We start from the raw sequence: 23,246 nt of genomic DNA on the forward strand, positions 1-23,246 counted from the left end.
GTCAGGTGACACTCTGATTTGTTAATTTATATTAGACATACGAGGGCTGTCAATAAAGTAACAGTCCTTTTTATTTTTTTCAAAAAGTATATGGATTTCATTCATATGTTTTTACGTCAGACATGCTTGAACCCTCGTGCGCATGCGTGAGTTTTTCCACGCCTGTCGGTGACGTCATTCGCCTGTGAGCACTCCTTGTGGGAGGAGTCGTCCAGCCCCTCGTCGGAATTCCTTTGTCTGAGAAGTTGCTGAGAGACTGGCGCTTTGTTTGATCAAAATTTTTCTAAACCTGTGAGACACATCGAAGTGGACACGGTTCGAAAAATTAAGCTGGTTTTCAGTGAAAATTTTAACGGCTGATGAGAGATTTTGAAGTGATACTGTCGCTTTAAGGACTTCCCACGGTGCGAGACGTCGCTCAGCGCTCTCAGCCGCCGTCGTCAGCCTGTTCAAGCTGAAAACCTCCACATTTCAGGCTCTATTGATCCAGGACGTTGTGAGAGAACAGAGAAGTTTCAGAAGAAGTCGGTTTCAGCATTTTATCCGGATATTCCACTGTTAAAGGAGATTTTTTTAATGAAAGACGTGCGGACGGGTCCGCGCGTCGGGACGCAGCCGCCGCGACGCTCCGCCACAGGAAAAACACCTCTGTTGAAAGCCTTAAGGACAAGTTGGAACATGTCCTGCCTGTTAAACAATTTCTCATATACTCACTCCACTGAAAGCCATCAAAAGCCGCCTGGATTTTACAAATGGTTATCAACACAGAGGTGTTTTTCCTGTGCCGCCGCACCGCGTCGGCTGCGTCCCGACACGCGGATCCGTCCGCACGTCTTTCATTAAAAAAATCTCCTTTAACAGTGGAATATCCGGATAAAATGCTGAAACCGACTTCTTCTGAAACTTCTCTGTTCTCTCACGACGTCCTGGATCAATAGAGAAATCCATATAGTTTTTGAAAAAAATAAAAAGGACCGTTACTTTATTGACAGCCCTCGTATAACATGGCCTTGTCTATTGAAGATGATAAATCCAAGCCCTTTGCACCCTAAAGTTTCACTTTACAGAATTTGTTCAAATCTACTGCTGATACTACCTCATCACCTCCTAGATGGGTTTGACAGTAAAACATTTTTAACGCGAGGGCATCGGTAGGATTTTAGTATGACACTGTAAAAGTGTCAACAAAGACGTCACCCGTGTGTGCTTTGGTAATGCCATCATGTAAACATTTTATTCTGAAGTTGTTTTTCCACTTTATCAGCATGCATGGGGAAAGTTGTTTTGAAACATTACATCTGCAAAACAGAATTTCTTGCATGTGTGACAAAGTAGGATTAGAGAAATAAGGACTGACGTACCACCTTTTGCTTAGATATCTGCTAACATTTAAGACTGTCATGCAAAAAACATTTGTCTTATTTTTCTAGACAAAATGCAAAGCCATACACAAGGGAATTTATAGATGTTGGAAAAATAATCATTTTACATCAAGGCAGTGGAAAAGGGTTTTTAAATTTTAATGACCACTCAATGACTCAGTTTCAATGACCACTCTCCACCTCAATGCATGTGTGACCGACCACAGCAGCTCCATAAAGGTTTGGATGTGTGTACACAACAGTAGTTAATAAAATATATGTTGCACATATTATGCTGTATAACCCTGTAACTACAATTCATAGTTACTGTGCTGCTTTATACATAGAAAAAGTAACACACAGTGAGGCATAAACATACTGGACTATGTACGTTTCAGAAAGCAGAGGGGTCTGATCTATGCTGGTCTTGATCAATTTAAATTTTGTACTTTGTCTTCAAATTGCAAAATCACAAAATCTTCCCTATTTTACAATTTAATGTAGAGTACAAGGTGTGTTTCATCAGTTCAAAGCACATTTAATTTGTGCATATGCACATTAGGTGACTGACATGTAATGAAATACGATGTCTGTGAGAAAAGAAACGGACCTTTTTATTTTATGGCACGGCGCCACAGAAAAACACCTCCGTTGGAAGCCTTACAGGACAGGTTTGAACATGCCCAGCTGTTAAACAATTTCTCGGGTACTCACTCGACTGAAAGCCATCGAAAACCGCCTGAATCTTACGAATGGTTATCAACACGGAGGTGTTTTTCTGTGGCGCCGTGCGATGAGCGGCTGCGTGCCGACGCGCGAATCCGTCCGCACGTCTTTCATTACAAAATCTCCTTTAACAGTGGAATGTCCGGATAAACTGCTGATCCCGACTTCTTCTGAAACTTCTCTGTTCTCTCACAACGTCCTGGATCAACAGAGGCTTAAATTTGGAAGTTTTCAGCTCGAAACAGGCTGACGACGGCGGCTCGGGGCGCGGCGCGCTGTCCGGCTCCGTGGGCAGTCCTTAAAGCAACATTAACACTCCATAATCTCTCATCAGCCCTTAAAATTTTCACGAAAACCGTCTGAATTTATTGAATGGTGTCCACTCGGATCTGCCTCACAGTTTCTGAAAAAATTTTGATAAAGCAAAGCACCAGTCTCTCAGCAAGTTGTCAAAGGAATTCCGACGGGAGGGGTGGACCAGTGCTCACTCAAAGCCTGCCCACAGGTGAATGACGCAACCGACAGGCGTGAAAAAACTCACGCATGCGCACGAGCGTTCAAGCTTGGCTGATGTAATCGCACGTGATTCAAATCCATATAGTTTTTTAAAAAAATTAAAAGGTCCGTTTCTTTTCTCACAGACCTCGTATAAGCTCCAATGGCTCATGTCTGTGCATGTCTACATACACTATTGTCAGTCTTTCTAAACACACACACACACACAATATATATATATATATAATAAATAAAATCAGTCACACTGCACTTAATGAAGGGCAACAAAGCCCTAATGAAACAAGAAATCTGGACTTTCGTTGACTCTCATTGGCATCGTTTAACCTTCGCTCAGCTTCGTTCCTGCAGCAGTCGCTTCGTCAGGATTTTTAAAGTGTTGAAAAGTTTGAATGAAGGGCAACGAAAACCTCAATTTGTCCGTATTTCGTTTTGCTGTCGTTCTTGATGGTTTCTTATCATTTGCTTAGTTTTTGTAACATTAGCCTTTTGTTCAACTTCGTTCAACCAGCTCAATGTTTTCACACAGTACAAAAGGTTTTGAGCGCTTTTGTGGAGGAGCTGCATCTCCTCTGTGGCGGTGCTGGTGTGTGTGTGTGATATGGGGCTTCTGCTGCTGCGTATGATGTGGCGAGAGCTGCCGGTCATGCCATGGTGCTGGCCTGCCAGGAGGAATTTGTGTGTCTCTCTGCCAGCACACGGCAGCCCATGATCGTGGAGTTGGCCAGTGCTGCGCACATGAGAGACTTGCTGCACAAAATGTCTGACCGGAGCTGTCCATGAGCTCTGAAGGGCTTGCTGTCCTCTAGCGTCTGCAGACAGAAGAGCCTGCTGCCCCTTTCAGCTTCTGACAGTTCAAACGTTTTGAGGAAGTGATCCTCATCATGGTGACATGCACGCACGTCATCATGACGATCCCACCCGCTGTGTTCCCAGCTGGACACCGTGCTTTGTTCCACCTGCAGCCACATGCCCTGTGCTTGAAACTGCATATATAAAATTATTTCGTGGCAGATTAATAATTTAGTCTGCAAGTTATCTGCTGAAAACGGCTGTAATCTTCCTGAATCACAGAGGAGGCACCAGCCAGAGCCGTGGAGAAAGCATTTGGAGCCGTCTAAAAAGGTAATTATTTGTCATGTTTACATTATCATGTCTTGGTAAAACAGTTGCATGTTCTTTCCTTCTTGTGTGCAGTTGTAAAAGTATGTTTATGAGAGATTTAACATCTTGTTATAAGTAGTTTAGAGAAGCCTGACGCCATCAAAGCGAGAAGCCATCAAATTCATCTCTCTCTCTCTCTCTCTCTCTCGTCCGTGTGTGTTTCGGGTGTACAAACAGTGATTAGAGTTTTAGTATTTGAGAGATTTGGGAAATATTTGGCGGGTTTGCAGCGTGTATAATTTTGGTGGAGTGTTTAGCGTGTGTGGTGGTGGTGGTGTGTGTGTGTGTGTGTGTGTGTGTGTGTGTGTGTGTGTGTGTGTGTGTGTGTGTGTGTGTGTGTGTGTGTGTGTGTGTGTGTGTGTGTGTCTGTTTTTTTTTTGTAAAAGTGAGGCGTCTTATGAATGTTGAACAAGTGCTTCAGTTTTTTTTTAATTGGAGCAAGACAGAGTGCGCAGCATGTCATCACAGTCTCAACCAGGTAGTGAGGATTCTGGCGATGAAGGAGATGATCTCTCTTTCGTTCTGGATGAGGAACCAGCGCAGGTGGTGGATCCATCAACGTACACACAGATCTCTACAGTGGGTCGGATCACGCGCTTCTGTTTGCAGTTGAGCTCCGTCCCAGCGCTGAGTCCCAGAACGCACAGATGCAGACATACACTGCTCCAGCATTGGCTTCAGGCATGTTTTGTTTAAAGGATTGAGATCAATGTCAGCTTCGGTTTCGTTTCATTCCTCTTTCGTCCCTTTTGCGCTCTTGATTTGCAGGCTATCTGGTGATGAAGCTCGTTCATGCACCTTTTTTCAATGAATTGTGATTTTTTTTTTTTTTTTTTTTTTTACTTTTTTCCTTTCATTCAGAAATCGTCGTATGCCGTGTGACCGGGCCATTAGTATTAATTGTGAAAATATTAGACCATACATTAAACTGTATTATTGAGGAATGAGCCCCAAGTTAACATGTTGCAGTGAACAAATTTTTGTTTTAATGGCTCATCAGAACCTCACCATCATAATGACTGTATTGACGGATTTGGAAACATCATGTAGGAATGTGACTTTGTCTATCTTTTCGTGAGCTACTTCTTTAAGCAGGCCTACTTCCTGTTGATCACCAGTCAATTTTTGTCAGGGTTTGTCAGTTTGTATTGATGGCTTGCCGTGACATGTATCAAGCAATGCACACCTGCCCATTTCCAGCGTACGCCTGACGTGACCTTGATAAATGCGGCGGGTGAAAACAATCGTAATTATAATAAACACGCCCATAAATATTCAGACTCCGCTTCAGACACACCCTCATTTTACGACATGGAAGCCAGGAAGACGGCAAAGAAAAAGAACTCCACCAATCACGACGCGTGCCAATAGAGCGTCAAAAGCGGCCGTCGTATCAATTGTTTTGTAGTATAATCAAAAAAGTGTTACAGTGGTCCCTCGTTTATCGCGGGAGTTACAATCTAAAAATAGTCCGCAAAAAGCGAAGTCTGCGACGTGGTCAGCGTTAATTTTTTTTTACAATTATTATAGACGTTTTAAAGCTGTAAAAACCCTGTAAAACCACTTTATACACTTTTCTCAATCAGGCATTAACATTTTCTCAATTTTCTCTCGTGTGTAAACACTCTCAAAGTTCAAACCTTAGTAGAAAAATAAGACCAAACTGTTTTCAGGCCCAAACATTTGTTTAAGAAATAAAAATAGAACGTTTTCCTATAAATAATTATGATGGCTTTTAGAACTAACAAATTTAATTTTAACGATCAACCTACGAGGTTGGACACAGAAGAAATTATTAATAGTGACTGACCAGTATTTCACAGATCGTGCCTCTGCGTCCTGGCGCCGCGCCTTTTTCCACTCACACCTCGCTGCAGGTGTCTGTTTCCAAGTGACAAACACAGTTATGAGTAGTTGTTGGCGCTCTTTTTTCTTCTGGGTGAGAAGATTCTTATAAACAGACACGCAGAACACAATGCACTGTAAAAAAAAAAAAAAAGGCATGCAAAACTGGACTAAAAACGAGGCCGCGAAAGGTGAACCGCGTTATAGCGAGGGACCACTGTATTCTCTTTTCACATGTCAATAATTCTTGACATGTGGATATTTGCTCGCTCAATTAATAAGACACGCCTAATTTTTCAGATTTCTTTATTCTTAAGATGTATTTCTTTATTTATTTTATTGTGACAAACGAATGGAGACGACACAACCTGATTGCAGCACGGGCGAAGGGAATGACAAAACTACAGTTGTAATTATCAATTTCATTGTCTAAAACGATCACACCACATAAAGTTAAGCTCAGCGCTGCTCTGGCTCCAGGCTCTGAAGAAAAAGGCGAGCAGCGCTTTCTTTGCAGTCAGTGCTGTGGCCACGGATCATGCTCGATAGACCAGCAATCCTGCAAAAGCGGGATTTGTATTGATTATTATGTAGTATAATCAGGAAAGTGTTATTTATGTAACATATGCATTGATTTGTATGATGGCACTGTTTATCATGTTGGTCAGTTTCATTTTTATGTGGATTCCAGCGCTGGTTCATTTTGGTGTATAATTTACGCCACCTCTCGACCTGGTGTATATTTTCAGCGCAGTGTACGCCAACGACCACATTGATAAATGCCAAGTAGCGCAGCCGTTTTGGCGTACACCCCATATACACTCAAATATCACCGTACGCACGTTGATACATGAGGCCCACTGTGCTGGATGATGATGATGTAATATTTCCATCTGTTGCCTCAAACTCCTTTATCATGTTTTTTAGTTGTGATCCTGATGTTCTAGTGGGCCTTTAGAACAAACATTAGGAAATTCTGGCTGTTAATTTTGTCCTCTTCCTAAATGATGTGAAGTCATGGGGTCACAAGTTTCTAAATTTTGTATAATTGATTGTGCAGTTGCTTGTGATGAATCTTTTCAATATAGCGTCCAAAAAACACATGGTCTGTGGGCACTATGGAAACGGTACACTTGACCGTCACTAAGAGTCCCTTTACACAGGCCGGTGGCAGTTGTGTCTGTCTTGCGGGTTAAACGCACCGATCTGCAGAGGTGATGTGAAAACACTTTTGTGTGTAACTGCTTCAGTGGCCCTTGTGTGGGGTTCCTACACTACAGATGATGTCACATTTCCATCAAGATCATCCACTTTTTTGGCATGGATTTTGAGTGTTTGTTGTCATATTTCCTCACTGTGCATGCGCACTGAAAGAGAGAGTGAAAAAAGATAAATAATAAATGGCTATTTTTCCACACTCGTCAGTTTGGATCTGTCTTGTGTGGGTGTGCATTTGTGTGCGTGTGTTTCCCCATCATTCATGGACCGCGTCAGCTAAATCTCCACAAAAACGACATCACTGGACAAATAACGCTTTTCACTGGACTTTCTATGGCTGGAAAACAACTGACAGCCATAAAAAAAAACAATATTTAACAACCATTGCAGGGACTGAAAAAAGTCATGTGACTGTTGTCCTCTACAGAAAACTCACCTTTTTAAAAATTCTTTCTACAGAAGCTTCACACAGCATTCTGTAGGTCAAACTCTGGATTATACAGTTCAAAAAAATAAAGAAAGAAAGAAAACATAAGATGAATCCACAATGAACTTAATGTATCAGCTTAAGTGTTAAAATGTTCGACGCAAGGTGTTTCAGGCAAGAGCTGTCAGACACACAGCAGTGGGAAAAAAAAAACCTGCACATGCACACGTAATCCAAACTGAATGTGCACGTACAGAAACATGGAAAAGGATTCATTTAATATTTAGCTGGTTTTGCCTTCCATGGTGAGGTTTTTAGTTAGCTAGTGCTAGAGGTTGTCATCATAACAGTAATTGGGGTGCAGATTGCTTGTCTTACATGTCTGATGTGGCGTGCGCTTTTGGTGACAGTCGAGCTACATGTCCACTTGGGCCGAATTGACACTGGAGCTTTGAGAAGCCCAGAATGAACCATCAGCCACAGGAAAAGCAGAAGACAAATCTCTATGCCTGGTCTGTTCAGATTTTAACACACACAAAAATTTCTGATGAACTCTGCTGACAAGGAACTCATTTTGCACTTCATAAATTTATGCGTGGCCTGTATGGCATTTGTGCATCTTCCAGGCCTGGCGACTCTTCTGTGGAAATCAGGTGCAGCTTCATACTTCACTGTGACCATTGCAATCATGGCGGTTTGTTAGAGGATACAAAACGGACCTTGTAAGGTCCAGGCGGTAGCTGAGCACCTCTTTGACAACATGTGGCGTTTGACGTGATTTCATGACTGCACAAGAACTGCTGGACAGACCCTTTCCCTGTGTAAAGGTGATTTAACTGTCTGAGGGAGTTTTGGGAGTATGTTAAAGAAACATGGAGACACAGAGGCAGGGAGAAGGACAGATGTTATATGGACGGCACACCACGTTTCTCTGTCCTGAATCATCATGATCCTGAGCTGATGGGATGCTGCTTCAAAAGATGAGCGTATGCATGAACTGTGGATAAAATGGAACCTGTATATGAACCAAGTGTGGTGGTAGACCAGCCTGGCAGGTATCACTGTTTTCCAGCCATGGAATTACTAAAGTTGAACTTGGTATCAATGAGAAGGGGTGTTAAATGGAAACTTAAAACACTTTTAAATGAATGCACTTTATTTGAGGGTGGTGGTCTCAAATTATTTATTTATTTTACTGTGGTGTGTTTGAGTAATTTATCTTAGAGAGGGTGAGAGAGAGGGGGTGGAGAGTGAGATCTGGTCAGACTGGGTTGGTAGGTGTGCAGACGTTTGCGCCCGGCTGCTGTGCAACCTTTTTGATACAGCAGGCTTTGTGGAAGAGACATGATTTTTCCCCCCTATTTTCTCTGTCTGTCTTTTGCTTTGTCTCTCTCCCTCTCCATCTCTCACTCTCCTCCTCTCTCTTTAACTGTCACTGTCTTCGTGTAATCTCTTTAGGGCTTTTATCATTTCCCTGCCTCTGATTTTAGCCTGTCGTTCTTCCCCCTTCTCCTCTTGTGTTTTTCTGAATAATATAAATCTTGAGCGACAGATCCGAGGATAGATTTGTGAACAGCATGAACTGTTGTCCCCTGTCAGACAGATAGGTGGCAGTATGCTGTCATGCTAAATGTACACGTCTTTCTTTCACTCCCTCTCTTTCTGTGAATTTTTTTTCTGTCTTGCTTTCATCTGGTTCATCCATTTTTTGTCATTTCACCTGTCTATCGATGTGTCAGTCAGTCAAAAAATGAGCAGCATTTTCACCAGCTGTAACGGGTCAAACAGACAATACTTGTCCCAGATGTAAAGTACAAAAAACAGGCTTGGAACCTTTTACCCCTCTGAACTTTATTGAAAGCATTATTGATAAATGAGCTAGCACACGCTTACTATTAAATTAAATGTACTTATGTTTTCAGAAGCTGTTAAATTTTGGTTGAATCAGAAATATTTATAAACAAAGCTGTTAAAGAAACCCAGGTTTTAGTTCTGAGTGGTTAACAAATAAAATAATTTGTCATTGTTTAGACTTAATACTAAAGGCTAGAGTTTTAAGAATGAAACTTTATTCATTATGACTTTAAGTTAAACTATTATAGCTGAAATAAATAAATTACCCTTTCAGTGAGAAATTCTTGTGTTCCTGTGTATGATAGGACAAAAACACCCAGAGGCCATTTCTCAGACTTTTATTAATGTATTTATAAAAGAAAAATTAACATGCTTTTCATTCATTAAGATCACTCTACTGCTCCCCATTGAGTATCTTCAAGTTTGACCTAAACAGAATTTGAGAAAAATACCCTCTCAAAAATTCTGTATGCTAATGTGTCTGAATTACCAACATTTGTGGACTCCCACTTTGCTCCAGTTTGTGGTATCTGTGAAATTTGGCATGCATCTACTGGTCAGTTGTTGTTGTTCATTTGGCTGCTCCCGGTTTTTGTTTGGGGTCACCAAAGCGGATACAACCAGATCCGCATTGGTAATTGGCACAAGTTTTACGCCGGATGCCCTTCCTGACACAGCTGGTGGTGTTCCAAAGAAGTCTCCCACCCAAGTACTAACCAGATCCTGCTCTGCCTAGCTTCTGAGATCTGACGTGATCAGGCTTACACATAGCAGACCAGCTGCTTACTGGTCAGTAGGTAAATGTTTTTATTTATTTAGTCACAATTTAACCAGAACCCTTGCTGTTCTTTGGGTTCAAATACAGTATAAGGACTTTGGGCTCTATCTTCTACTTAGCACATACTAGTGCAAGGTGCAATGCAAGTGTCATTGGTAGCATACCACCAACACAGTTGTCATTTTCAGGCCTAGCGCTCATTTGGTCTAAGTATGGATTATAATTGCACTTATTTATGTGTCCATGGTCATGTTGGTGTAAAAGTGAAGTTTAGTCACGTACAGAGCAGGTGCCTCTGTCCACGAATCTTGTAAGCACAATTCCTCTTCATCTGTTTGGTGACACATTTTGAATTCATTTCTACCTCCATGGTATACTATTGTATGTATGTTTTCTCTCTATTCTCCCCATAAACATACTCCATTTTTTATAGCAGTATTAGCTCTCTTTATCACTGACAGGATTAATCATTGCAGTGTTTCATATTGTCCGGTCTCTTTAACGGTAGCAGTGTATTCCAGCAGTATTTAAAGTTAGAAATGTTGTGAACTAGTAAATACAGACACACACATACAGTAAACATACACTCTGTGTGCGCACATCAAGGCCATGGCTCTGAGAGACTAGAAAGAGATCAGGTTCAGAAAACTATGCAAATAAACAGCTTTGTCATCAAATTACCAGCCCTTGTCACCAATCCTGTTTGTGATATTCATGGACAGGATATTGAGGCAATGTCGGTGGAGGAGGGTTTCCACTTTGGTGGGCTCATGGTCTCATCACTGCTTTTTGCAGATGATATGGTCTTGTTCTGATCCTAACCCTAACCCTTCATTGGCCTGTGACCTCCAACACTCACTGGATTGGTTTGCAGCCGTGTGTGAAGCGGCTGAAATGGGTTGAGCAACTCTAAATCTGAGGTCATGGTTCTCAGCAGGAAACCAATGGATTGCTTACTCCAGGTAGGGAATACGGTCTTGCCCCAAGTGAAGGAGTTTAAGTACCTTGGGGTCAGCTCACGAGTGAAGGGACAGTGGAGAGTGAGATTGACCGTAGAATCCACACAGCATGGGCAGTATTGCATTCGCTCTACCGTACTGTTTTGACGAAAAGGCAGCTGAGCCAAAAGGCGAAGCTCTCGATCAACTGGTCAGTCTTCGTTCCTACTCTTACTTGTGGTCATGAGGGTTGGGTCATTACCGAAAGAACTAGATCGTGGGTACTAGTGGCCGTAATGAGCTTCCTCAGGTGGGTGGCTGGTGTCTCCCTTAGCAATAGGGTGCGAAGCTTGGTCATCCATGTGTCATCCAGCCAGCTGAGGTGGTTCGGGCATCTGGTAAGGATGCCCCATGGGTGCCTCCCTAGGGAGGTGTTCCAGGCACGTCCATCTGGGAGGAGACCCCGGGGAAGACCAAGAACTAGGTGGAGAAATTATATCTCCACACTGGCCTGGGAATACCTCGGGATCCCCTAGTGAGAGATGGTCATTGTGGCCGGGGAAAGGAAAGTCTGGGATCCCCTGCTGGATCTGTTGCCCCCGCGACACAATCCCGGATAAGCGGTTGAAGATGAGTGATGAGTGACTGAATTCATTAATAATTCAACAAATAACATTTAAACATGAACCAAGAGTTATAAAAGGAATACTCATAACATCACATGAAAGAAAAGTTTAACAGATCAAATTGGAATATAAATTTGTTCTTTGGTTAACTATAACAGGAAAAGAAATTACAATTTCTCTCTTTTGTTAAAAGAAAGTGTATTCATGTATTGAAGGATCCATTCCCAATGGGAGCACTGTGGTTCCATCCCAGTGCTGGTCGTTATTATAACCTTTGATCTTTTGTCGTCTGCCTGGTTGAGCTGATCTGTTTTAGCGATAATACATGAACAAGAATGGTTTGAGCACCCCTTCTGGGGTGGGTGTTGATGTTTCCTAGCACCGTTTCAGCAAGGGTCTTTCATCCATAGGGACTGTTTGTTGCAACTTTCCAGAGGTGTCATAAATTTGGCCAAGAAGTGTTTGGAAGACTGAGAGATGAGATGAGATGAGATTTATTGTCATTGGCATTACGTTTGCACTCGTTTACACTGGTTACTTTTTCAAAAGGTGGGGCTTTCAGTACCTGACACAGAGTCAAGTTATGAACACAGTCCTTCAGCTTAAGACATCATGGCATTAGAAATATCTGGAGAGTCACATCTTTGTTAAAAGTGGAAAATTAAGGCAATTTTTGATTCTGTAAATATTTGTCTGTGGCCATATTCACTACATGGTACCTGATGTGTTACAAGTTACAAGGTTTCAGGTACACAGGGCACCCCTCACTAAGTCGACAAGACATGTAGCTACTGGGAAACAAACCTAGATAAGCTAGAGAGATACCACAGATACTACCCAAGCTCATAATTGGTCTGCTGGTCTCACGTGCTGCGGAAAGGATCCTGCCTTGTGGTCTTTTCCGGCTGTCAGCAGTACTTTCCATGCAGTCAGCAGATCTTTCTCTGTAGTCACTCAAACCTTCCCCAGAGTCAGTCCAAAGGCAGTGTTTGGTAATCTTCAAATACTCCTTGCAGTGCAGTGGGACCCAGAATAGTACCATCTCAGCCCACCCGCCAACTTCAGTAGCCCTGCACCATCCTTGGGGACCCTGATGTGTTACAGGAGTGCAGGCACACAGTGCCCCCCCCCCCCCGACCCTCCACTAAGTTGACAAGGGACATAGCCACTGAGAAACAATCCTCGGTAGGTAGTGTATACCAGCAATGCCTAAAGTTAGAAATGCTGTGAACTAGTAAATGCAGACACAAAAATACAGTAAACATACACTGTGTGTGCCCACATCAACGCAGTGGCTCTGAGAGACTACAGGGAAATCAAGCCCAGAAAACTATAGAAATAAATTGCTTTGTCATCAAAACTCCCACCACTTTCCCCCATGAGACCGTCTACTGTTGTGGTAACAACACCTCACTGGTTCTTCTTTTAATCCACAATTTTTTACCTCATGTTCTTTAACCTGCTACCAACCCAAATATGCATACAATCCCTCCAGTCTCACCTGCTTCGTTGTGTTTTAGCAACAAACAAAATCTGCAGGAAATATGAGCATTTGTGACAATGTGGTATGTATCAGTACAACTTTTCTGGAATAGTAACAACATAGCTGACACTAACAATTATGTCATATTGTCACATTTTTAAATAATTTAATTTATTCATTCATTCATTTTTTTATTTATTTTTATTTCAGTCAGCATGCTCATGCAATAACAGAACAATAGGAAGGAAAAATACTGAACTGAACTGAGCTGGTAGCATTTATCTTTATCTTACTTTGAGAGTCTGTCTTAACGTGAAACTCTTCTGTAACGGAGCAGCATGCACCACACTTGCGCATTGTGCACACGCACTACGTTTTTGCACAGTGAAAAGAGACTGCTGTTTTTTCCTTGACTGCATCAAAATGAACAGTTATCACTTAAAAAAAGAGTCATCATAACATGATATCACACTTACGTAAACTTTGTAATTAATCTGTGGTTCCGTTTTTAATGTTAGCAGTATTCAAATGCACGTTGAGATGTTTTCCTCTAAGAAATGCTGTCAGAAACACTCGGCAATGTTATGATTTCAGTGCGACATGTCTTTAAAACATAGACGAATGGAAATAATGCACGCCACTATCCAGCCCCAAAATCTCAGTGTGTCTCGGTACCTGAAGAATTTCGAATTTTGTTCTGCCGTTTTCTTTATAAAGCCTCTCTGTTCACTGTCACAGAGGCAGCATCGTTCTTAGCCTCTGATCAGATCGATCCCACAGCAGACAGCATTGATCGAGTCGGCTGTGCACCTGCCTCTGTACGCTAGAAGCCAGTGTGCCTCTTCCCCAAACTCTAAAACTCTACCATGCAAAGCAAAAGCCATACATCAACAACATCCAGAAACGCCGTTGCTTTCTCTGGGCCTGAGCTCATTTGAAATGGACAGACGCAAAGTGGAAAAGTGTGCAGTGGTCTGATGAGCCCACATTTCAAATTGTTTTTGGAAATCATGGACGTCGTATCCTCCAGACAAAAGAGGAAAAACGCCATCCAGATTTTTACAAGCGCAAAGTTCAAAAGCCAGCATCTGTGATGGTATGGGGGTGTGTTAGTGCCCATAGCATGGGCAGCTTGCACATCTGTGATGGCACCATCAATGCTGAAAGGTACACCAGGTTTTGGAACAACACATGTTGCCATCCAAGCAATGTCTTTTTCAGGGACGTCCCTGCTTATTTCAGCAAACAGTGCCACACCACATTCTGCACATTACAACAGCATGGCTTCGTAGTAAAAGAGTGCTGGTACTAGACTGGCCTGCCTGCAGTCCAGACCTGTCGCCCTTTGAAAATGTGTGGCACATTATGTAGTACAAAATACGACAACGGAGACCCTGGACTGTTGAACAACTGAAGTCATACATCAAGCAAGAATGGGAAAGAATTCCACCTACAAAGCTTCAACAAATAATGTCCTCAGTTCCCAAATGCTTATTGAGTGTTGTTAGAAGGAAAGTTGATGTAACACAATGGTAAACATACCACTGTCCCAGCTTTTTTGAAACATGTTGCAGCCATCCATTTCAAAATGAGCAAATATTTGCACAAAAACAATAAAGTTTATCAGTTTGAACATTAAATATCTTGTTTTTGTGGTGTATTCAATTGAATATAGGTGGAAGAGGATTTACAAATCATTGTATTCTGTTTTTATTTACATTTTACACAACGTCCCAACTTCATTGGAATTGGGGTTGTAAAATCAATGCAATAACGTCTATAAACCCAGATCATATATGCACGAAAGTTTTGGGCACAATATACAAAGAGTTTTATGTTGGGATGATTCATGCTGTTTGTTTGCAGTGCAGCAGTTAAATTGCAGCCTGATCAGACAGTCTCAGTGCAAACTCTCTGAAATTTTGACATTTTGCGGGATTTGAAACCTCGATACCACACACAAATTACAGTTGGTCTATTTACACTCCCATTCAGTAGATGGCAGCGTTCTCTGCATTTTGACGGGGGGGGGGGAGTGATGACAGCAGGTCATTTGAATTTTCCCATAATGCCTTTCAGCACGTGTCTGTTTAATGCTCAAACCTTCAGAATTAGTGCATTACTTTAAAACTAAAACATATAGCTGATACTTTCACTTTATGAAAACAACAGAGGTAACGTTAATTTAAATAACTTGTCCAGAATTTAAACCATAAGTCGAAACTGCCTTGCTGTGCATCTATCCTGGGACATGTCTGCAAGACTGTATGGCTGTGAAAATACATGATCTTTTTTTTCTCTCCCCTTTTTTTCCCTCTCTGGTCACCAGATCTCTTTTGCTGAGAGAAGGCTGGTCTTAGACAGAAGCGCTGGCTCGTTGTTGTTTGTGATTGCCTTTGAATTTATTCAGAAGTGTCAGTAGCTGCCAGGGTACTGTAGTCAATACTAAAAGTTATCAGTTTAGCTTATAGCTCTAACTTCCGCTTTTTTTAGGGGTTTATCAGTTACCGGTAAGCTTGATAAAAGTTAACTTTTCAGTCAGTGGATTAACGGTTATCGAACCTAACTTTTTGGTTAGCTGTCCCCACCACTGCTTGAAAGTCATCTCTGCTCCCACTATAAGGCTGTGAGTGGTGGTGCAACAGTGCAATAGACAGAAGTTGCACTCGGCACAATTTCTCCGATCACAGTCCCATAAGCATCTTTTTCAGAGTTGTCATGGGTGCCTTGGCGGCTTCCCTCACTTTTCTCCTTGCACAGTCACTCAGTTTTTGCAAACTGCCTCCTCCAGACAGATTTAGATACAGTACCATACTATTTGTATTTCTTAAAGATAGATTGAAATGAAGTCCAAGATATATTCAGAGAATTTGAAATGTTCATGAATCCACCCCCTGACTTGTCAAAAGAAAACTGGCTGTAAAAGTGATTTACTGTAAATTCATGAAAGGGTGTCAGGATATTTTGTTTCACTTTATGAAAGCACTTTGTTTTGTTCTTGTTGCCAAATAACTTTGGACATTTTAAAAAAATATTGAGATTCAGCAAAATTAGTTTGCTTGCGTTTATTCCTGACCATATATTATGTGTACATAAAATATAAGGTAACCATTAATTCTGTCCACGACACTCTGTGTGTGTGTGTGTGTGTGTGTGTGTGTGTGTGTGTGTGTGTGTGTGTGTGTGTGTGTGTGTGTGTGTGTGTGTGGTGTGTTGTGTGTGTGTGTGTGTGTGTGTGTGTGTGTGTCTGTCTGTCTGTCTGTCTGTCTGTATTACGTATTGTAGTAGTGTATTATAGTACGTACCCATTACCCATTTATGGCCGGGTGAACTGGGAAAATGCAGTTCAAGTGTGTTGTCCAAGGACACAGACAGTTAGCATGAGAGATTCAAAACCAGGTGTCCATCTTTGCAGGCCTGCCACTTATGCACTGAGCTACCTGCTCTCTCTCTCTCTCTCCCCGCTCTCCCCCACAAAGGTGAATCTGTCTGTTTTTGCAGTATTTTGTCATACATTATGGTGTTTTAGTTTTTGCACGTCAATCAATGTACGGGTTAATGTTCAAATACACAAATACACTGCAGTCAAAGAAAAAATGTTTTTATACTGGATATTTTAGGACATCAACAAGTGTGCTTTTCCATTGGTGACTGACTGGAATTTTTTTTGTTCTATTTCTGTGATAGCCTTTTGTGTGTGTGTGTGTGTGTGTGTGTGTGTGTGTGTGTGTGTGTGTGTGTGTGTGGTGTGTGTGTGTGTGTGTGTGTGTGTGTGTGTGTGTGTGTGTGTGTCTGTGTGTACACAATGTTTTCTTCAGTAGTTCTCTTCACTTTAAGTGCAGTGAATTCAAGTTATTTTCACTCCCCATACACTCTTTCTTTCTTGCTTGCTTTCTTCCTGCAAAGCATGGGCATAAAGCACTTGAGTGAAATGTTTAAGTAACACTGTATGGTGCATTGAAGTACCTCAAGGCAGAAACTGCTGGCGCCCTGACAATTTCACAACAACTGGAGGCTATTCTTGCTGTCTTTCAGGGTCTTGAGCTTGTTCTTGTACTTTTGTGTTATTCTTACTCTGATAATGTGAGCAAACCCACAATAGTTTGGAATAACAGACGGAATATGAGTAATTGTTAATGTGTGTCTTTGTATGTATATATCTGTTTGTACCATGGTCAGTGAGAATTCCATGTCTAACTGGCATGCATTATTTTCGTATATACGCACACGTAGTTCGGCGAGTTAAGTCACTGTTATAATCACCCCGCTGTGGTTGTCACCATAGCAACGTGCAAATCAGTTGGCGCAGATCAGCTGTGTTTTGACAGCTGAATGACAGAAATGCAATAAAACATGGATTTCCAAATTAATTTTAATATTTTTGGCCAAAATAAAACGTTTGAGGAAAGGAAAGAGGAGGAGAGCAGACGAGAAGAACAGGAAAGGCAACGGCGTAAAGATTTAACATCGGACGAACTGGACAAGATTGAAGACGGGAAAGAAGAAGAGAACGGTTCTATCCTTGTGGGCTGTCGGAGCGCTCTGCATCAAAACAGCGAGCGTAGTTTCTGGACCTGTTGCCAGTTGGTCACTGTTCCACACAGCAGAGAGGGGGGCGGTGTGAGTGGCCCACTGTGGCGCGAGCCCGCAGACTTGGTAAGCACATTGGAGGCAAAATGTCTTGAGACTGGCATAAAATAGTCCCAAATACGTGCACATTATTATCAAGTTCTGTTAACTTAAATATTTGTGTGTTAGCTCACTGTGTGGGACCATGGTATAAGCGGATTAAACAACGAGTAACACCACTCCGCTTTGCGTCATGGTGTTTTAGACTCCGTGTCGTGCATTCAAACTGTATAATGCACGGCTTCTCGTTGTTTAATCCTTACTTATATAACGGCTGAGTGGATCCTTGTTATTTGATTGGCATGACATGGATTAATTCATCCCATTTGTGTTGGATTGCATTTCGAATGCTGTTTGGTTCCATTTAGAGTGCAAATTTGGTACCATTGCACTCTGCCCACACACGCACACACGCCTGTGCTCGTGAACGCATATGTACACGCACACACGTCTTCGTGCACGTGCATGTGTGCACCCATACATGCACGTGTGTGCACGCACGCACACACACACACACACAAAACAAATCCACTGTGCTGTCTGGAGGCTGTTGGCAGGCAGTTGGAATGAAAAGCTGGACTAATTTCTGATGTGATTTTTTTTTTTTTTTTTTTTTGTCGCTGCACTGAGTAGTACATGCAGCGCCGAACAGGTTGCGTGTGTGCGCGCGTGCGTGTGGGGGACAAAGACTCTCCCGAGACACAACTTAATTTAGCTAACTGACATGCTAATTCTTGTAAGACACACATATACACACACACAAACCAAATCCACTGTGCTGTCTGGAGGCTGTTAGCAGGAAAAGAGAATAAAAAGCTGGACTAATTTCTGATGTGATTTTTTTTTTTTTTCACTGCACTGAGGACATACACAGTCGTCGACCCGGGTGTGTGTGTGTGTGTGTGTGTGTGTGTGTGTGTGTGCAGGCGTGCACACGGGGGGGGGGGGGGGGGGGGGGGGGGACAGTGACACAATGATTTGATTGAGCTAACTGACGCTGCTAATTCTTGCAACACACACAATCCACTCCGCTCTAAGCCGTCTGGATGTATGAAGACCTGTTCACATGAAAAGCTGACGTGATTTTTGGCTTGACTGAGGAACTACACAAAGTCTTTTTTTTTCTTCTTTTTATGGAAGTCTGAAGTCAGTGCACAGCATCACTGGACTACACATCACAATTTAGACTTAAGCAGCAGTGGAACACCAAAATGTAAGTCCCTTTTCTGTTGTTTCTAAATTTAGGCCTAGTTCAAAAATAATGAAGCCAAAGTGTGACATCATGGAAATATAGACCTGGAATGGATGTGCGCGCCTCAATCTATTAGTGTCGCTCAGGACAGGAAGGCGCCATTACTAAGGGTGGAAATGTGCAGATCATCAATAATAAACTTTTTTGCACTAGCGTCGCTATTTTTTAATGGATTTTAATAAATGTAGGCTTGTTTTAAAGCCCTTTGAAAGCTCTTTCCAATGAACCTATGCATGTGTGGGTGAAAAAAAAAACTTTTATGTAAAATGCAGAAATTTGGGGAAATTATGACAAACTGTGCTGCTTTTCTTGCTCTATTGTCGCTATTTGTTCACAGAGTTTAATAAAAGTAGGCTTGTTTAAAGCCCTTTAATTGCTCTTTCTAATGAACCCATTCATGCCTGGGTAGAAAAAAAAATGTTTTATGTAAAGTGTGGAAATTTGGGGGAAAATATGCCATTCTGTTCATTTACTGTGATGTTTTTTCCTGTCGTCATAATTGTCGATGGATTTTTATAAATGAGGCCTTGTAAGTTGTATTCAAGCTGATTAAAAGCTCTAATGAACCCATACATGCCTAGATAAACAATCCTTACGTATTAAAATATAAATCTGAAGTATGCCTTGCCATTGTGCTCATTTACCTTGCTGCTTTTTCCACTGTAATATTACTGTAATATTATGTAATATTACTGCTATTATTACTGCTTTTAATGACAACAACATATATATGATTTTTACTAACTTTTTATTACAAGTAGATATAAACCCATTCAGAATGTATAACTTTTGACCCTCAGTCAGGGTAAAAAGTACCTCCTCCATCCCCTCCTACCACACTGTTAAAATTGAAATGCCACCTGTGACCACCATGTACATATCATATTAAACAATACTCCAAGTATATATACATGAATATATTTAGACATTTTGTTTCCATATCTCTATGCATGTGAACGCAGCTTAATGAAAAGAACTTATGGCGTTGAGTTATAGTCTCAGTATATCGATATTAAATTGCGACATAACGACTTTAAAATAGACATTTATTTTACATAATTACATTAAGGCTCTTGTACAGGTCATTTTAGTTTGTTTTTGTAGTTGGTGCAGTTGATGGTGAAGCACTGGCTGCCTTTTTTCCTCTCATTTCGCTTCTGTTTAACAGGTGCCTTAACTGGCTCAAGGTGCTCTCTCCACCCTTAGTAATGGACTAGCACGCCGCTAGTCACATGACGTCCATTCCAGTCTCTATTTCCATGTGTGACATAACCATCAAAATTTAAAAGTGGTCTTTTTTGTAAAATGCTATCATTTTAGGCATGGTTATATATCAGAGTTTCAATATTTCTATTGGTCTCGGTTCAGTCATTGCTAGAAATTATCAGTGCATATATACTATAATGTGCTAGAGCGTAATGCTTGCGACAACAGTTGGAGTTATCTTTAGTCTGCAGAAGCCTGAAACAAAGAAATTCTGTCCATTAGTTCCTGGTATTATTGAACAAGTAATATAATTATTCTATTGAAGCAGAGTAGGAGATACAGCTAAGGTTTTGACACAAATAAATCAAGGACTTATTCTCAGCGTTACGCTTGCGACAGTTTTACCTTGCTTTAGAAACATGTTTTTTTCTAGGAAATGACATTTCTACCTTTACAACAATGTATTACTGTGTGTTAGTATGAAGCACAAACAAACTGACAAAATACAAGGTTATTTCTTTAACATTTAACTTTAAATGATAATGCTAAATATCAATATCACACAAAATTGATGAAAAAAGTGCTATTTTTGGGGTAAATTTCATGCATATCTCTGGAACCATGCAGAATTTTTCACACAGATTTCACAAACTCACAGATAAATCTGGATGGTGCTAAATAAAATAATGGCTTGTTCATGACAAATGCAATGCAGATCAGCAGTTAGGCTTCATTATTTTTGAACTAGGCCTCAATAAAATGTCAGTTGACAAGGATCTATTTTCGCTGTTATATTAAAAAAAAAGAATGTTTTTACATTCTTTTAATGGAACGAATATTTAAGCATGGTATGTTCCAGCTTTCACCTCTTGAAATATTTGTACCATTGAACTCATAAACATTCATTATTTGTATAATATATACAGTTGTACTCAAATATTTACATACCCTGGCAGATTTTTTTGTCCATTTTTCAGAGAATATGAATGATAACAGAAAAACTTTTTTTCACTCATGGGTAGTGGTTGGGTGAAGCCATTTATTGTCATATAACTGTGTTTAGTCTTTTTAAATCAGAATGACAACAGAAGCTACCCAAATGACCGTGATCAAAAGAGTGCATAGCCCTGTTCTTAATCCCGTGTACTGCCCCCCTTTAACATCAATGACAATAACAGGGGTAGACGCAGATAGAAAGAAAAATCCCTCCTTTTTCTGTTTGGCAGTGTCGCCCAAATCGCCCTTATGAACAAACCGCCCCTGTATGTACAATTGGGAAAATAAACATTTGACACACTGCCGATTTTGCAGGTTTTCCCACCTACAAAGAATGGAGAGGTCTTATTGTAGGTACACTTCAACTGTGAGAGACAGAATCTAAAAAAAAAAAAAATCCAGAAAATCAGATTGTATGATTTTTTTAAAATAAGTAATTTGCACTTTATTGCATGAAATAAGTATTTGATTCACTGCAAAACAGAACTTAACCAACTACAGAGGTCAGACGTTTCCTGTAGTTCTTGACCAAGTTTTCACACACTGCAGCAGGGATTTTTGTCCACTCATCCATACAGCTCTTCTCCACTGGCTGTGTGTTTCCAGTCATTGTCATGCTGGAAGACCCAGCCACGGCCCATCTTCAATGCTCTTACAGGGGTAAGGAGGTTGTTTGCCAAAATTTTGCGATACGTGACCCCATCCATCCTCCCTTCAATACAGTTCAGTCATCTTGTCCCCTTTGCAGAATAGCACCCCCAAAGTATGAGGTTTCCACCCCCATGCTTCACGGTTGGGACGGTGTTTTTGAAGTTGTTCTCATCCTCCAAAAATGGTGCGTGGAGTTGATACCAAAAAGTTCTATTTTGGTCTCATCTGACCACGTGACATTCTCCCATGCCTCCTCTGGATCATCCAGATGATCACTGGTGAACTTCAAACGGGCCTAGACATGTTTTGGCTTGAGCAGGGGGACGTTGCTGCCCTGCAGGATTTTAAACCATGATAGCGTCGTGTGTTATTAATGTAATCTTTGTGACTGTGGTCCCAACTCTCCTGTGTAGTTGTGGGCTGATTCCTGACCTTTCTCAGAATCATCCTTTCCCCACAAAGCGAGATCTTGCATAGAGCCCCAGACCGAAGAAGATTGACAGTCATCTTGTGTTTCTTCCATTTTCTAATAATGACGCTAGAAGTTGTTGCCTTCTCACCAAGCTACTTACCTGTTCTCCTGTAGCCCATCCCAGCCTTGTGCAGTTCTACAATTTTGTCCCTGGTGTCCTTAGGCAGCTGTTTGGTCTTGGCCATGGTGGATAGGTTGGAGTGTGATTGATTGAGTGTGTGGACAGGTGTCTTTTATACAGGTAACAAGTTCAAACAGGTGCAATTAATACAGGTAAAGAGTGCAGAATAAGAGGGCTCTGTGAGAGCCAGAATTCTTGCTGGTTGGCAGGGGGTCAAATACTTATTTTATGCAATAAAATGCAAATTAATTATTTAAAAAATCATACAATATGATTTTCTGGATTTTTTTTTTTCTGTCTCTCACAGTTGAAGTGTGCCTTTGATTAAAAACTGCAGAACTCTCCATTCCTTGTAGGTGGGAAAACTTGCAAAATCGGCAGTGTATCAAATATTCTTTTTCCCCACTGTGTGTGTGTGTGTGTGTCTATATACATATATATATAGAGAGAGAGAGAGAGAGAGAGAGAGAGAGAGAGAGAGAGAGATACTACTGTGCAAAGGTTTTAGACATACTAAAGTTTAAGTTATAATAGAAGTAGTGTTTGATGCCCCTCCCTCCACCCCCTTCTTTAGTGGCAGGTCAATACGAAATAATTTCCAACGGAAACGGAATATGTGAGCTATATTTCTTATTCCGTAACCACCACCCGATTGGATAAGTGGTTGAAGATGAGTGATGAGTGTAAGTGATAATAGTAATAATAAGAATTATTATTATTTCTTTGTAAGTGGCCAGTAGAATACCACATAGTTACAAATGCTTATGCAACATTAAACACAATTACTCATATTTTACTTTGCATTGTTCAGAAAAAAAAATGTTTTTGAAGTCCTGTGACTTACAGTGCGTAAAATTGAATAGATCACAATTTTTCTCAGTAAATATATTTCTAAAGGTGCCATTGACATGAAATTTTCACCAGATGTTGGTAACAACCCTGTAATCCATACATGCAATGAAACCAAAACAAATAAGTGCAGAAAT

The 23,246-nt window shown here is 41.1% G+C and overlaps 1 protein-coding gene and 1 long non-coding RNA gene across 2 annotated transcripts in view; one reads left to right on the plus strand and one right to left on the minus strand.

The window, feature by feature from the left end:
* LOC117510360 overlaps positions 1–13,454 on the minus strand; it is a 903,074-nt gene extending 889,620 nt beyond the window's left edge. The window contains exons 1-2 of the long non-coding RNA XR_004560690.1: positions 13,363–13,454; positions 4,687–4,692 (exon numbers count right to left, since the gene is read on the minus strand). This is a non-coding gene — a long non-coding RNA (uncharacterized LOC117510360). The remainder of the gene's footprint in view (positions 1–4,686; positions 4,693–13,362) is intronic.
* Positions 1–23,246, plus strand: part of fam172a (family with sequence similarity 172 member A) — a 538,430-nt gene that overhangs the window by 197,124 nt on the left and 318,060 nt on the right.

This window comes from Thalassophryne amazonica, chromosome 5 (genome assembly GCF_902500255.1).
Source record: "Thalassophryne amazonica chromosome 5, fThaAma1.1, whole genome shotgun sequence".
In the NCBI taxonomy this organism is placed as follows: Eukaryota; Metazoa; Chordata; class Actinopteri; order Batrachoidiformes; family Batrachoididae; genus Thalassophryne; species Thalassophryne amazonica.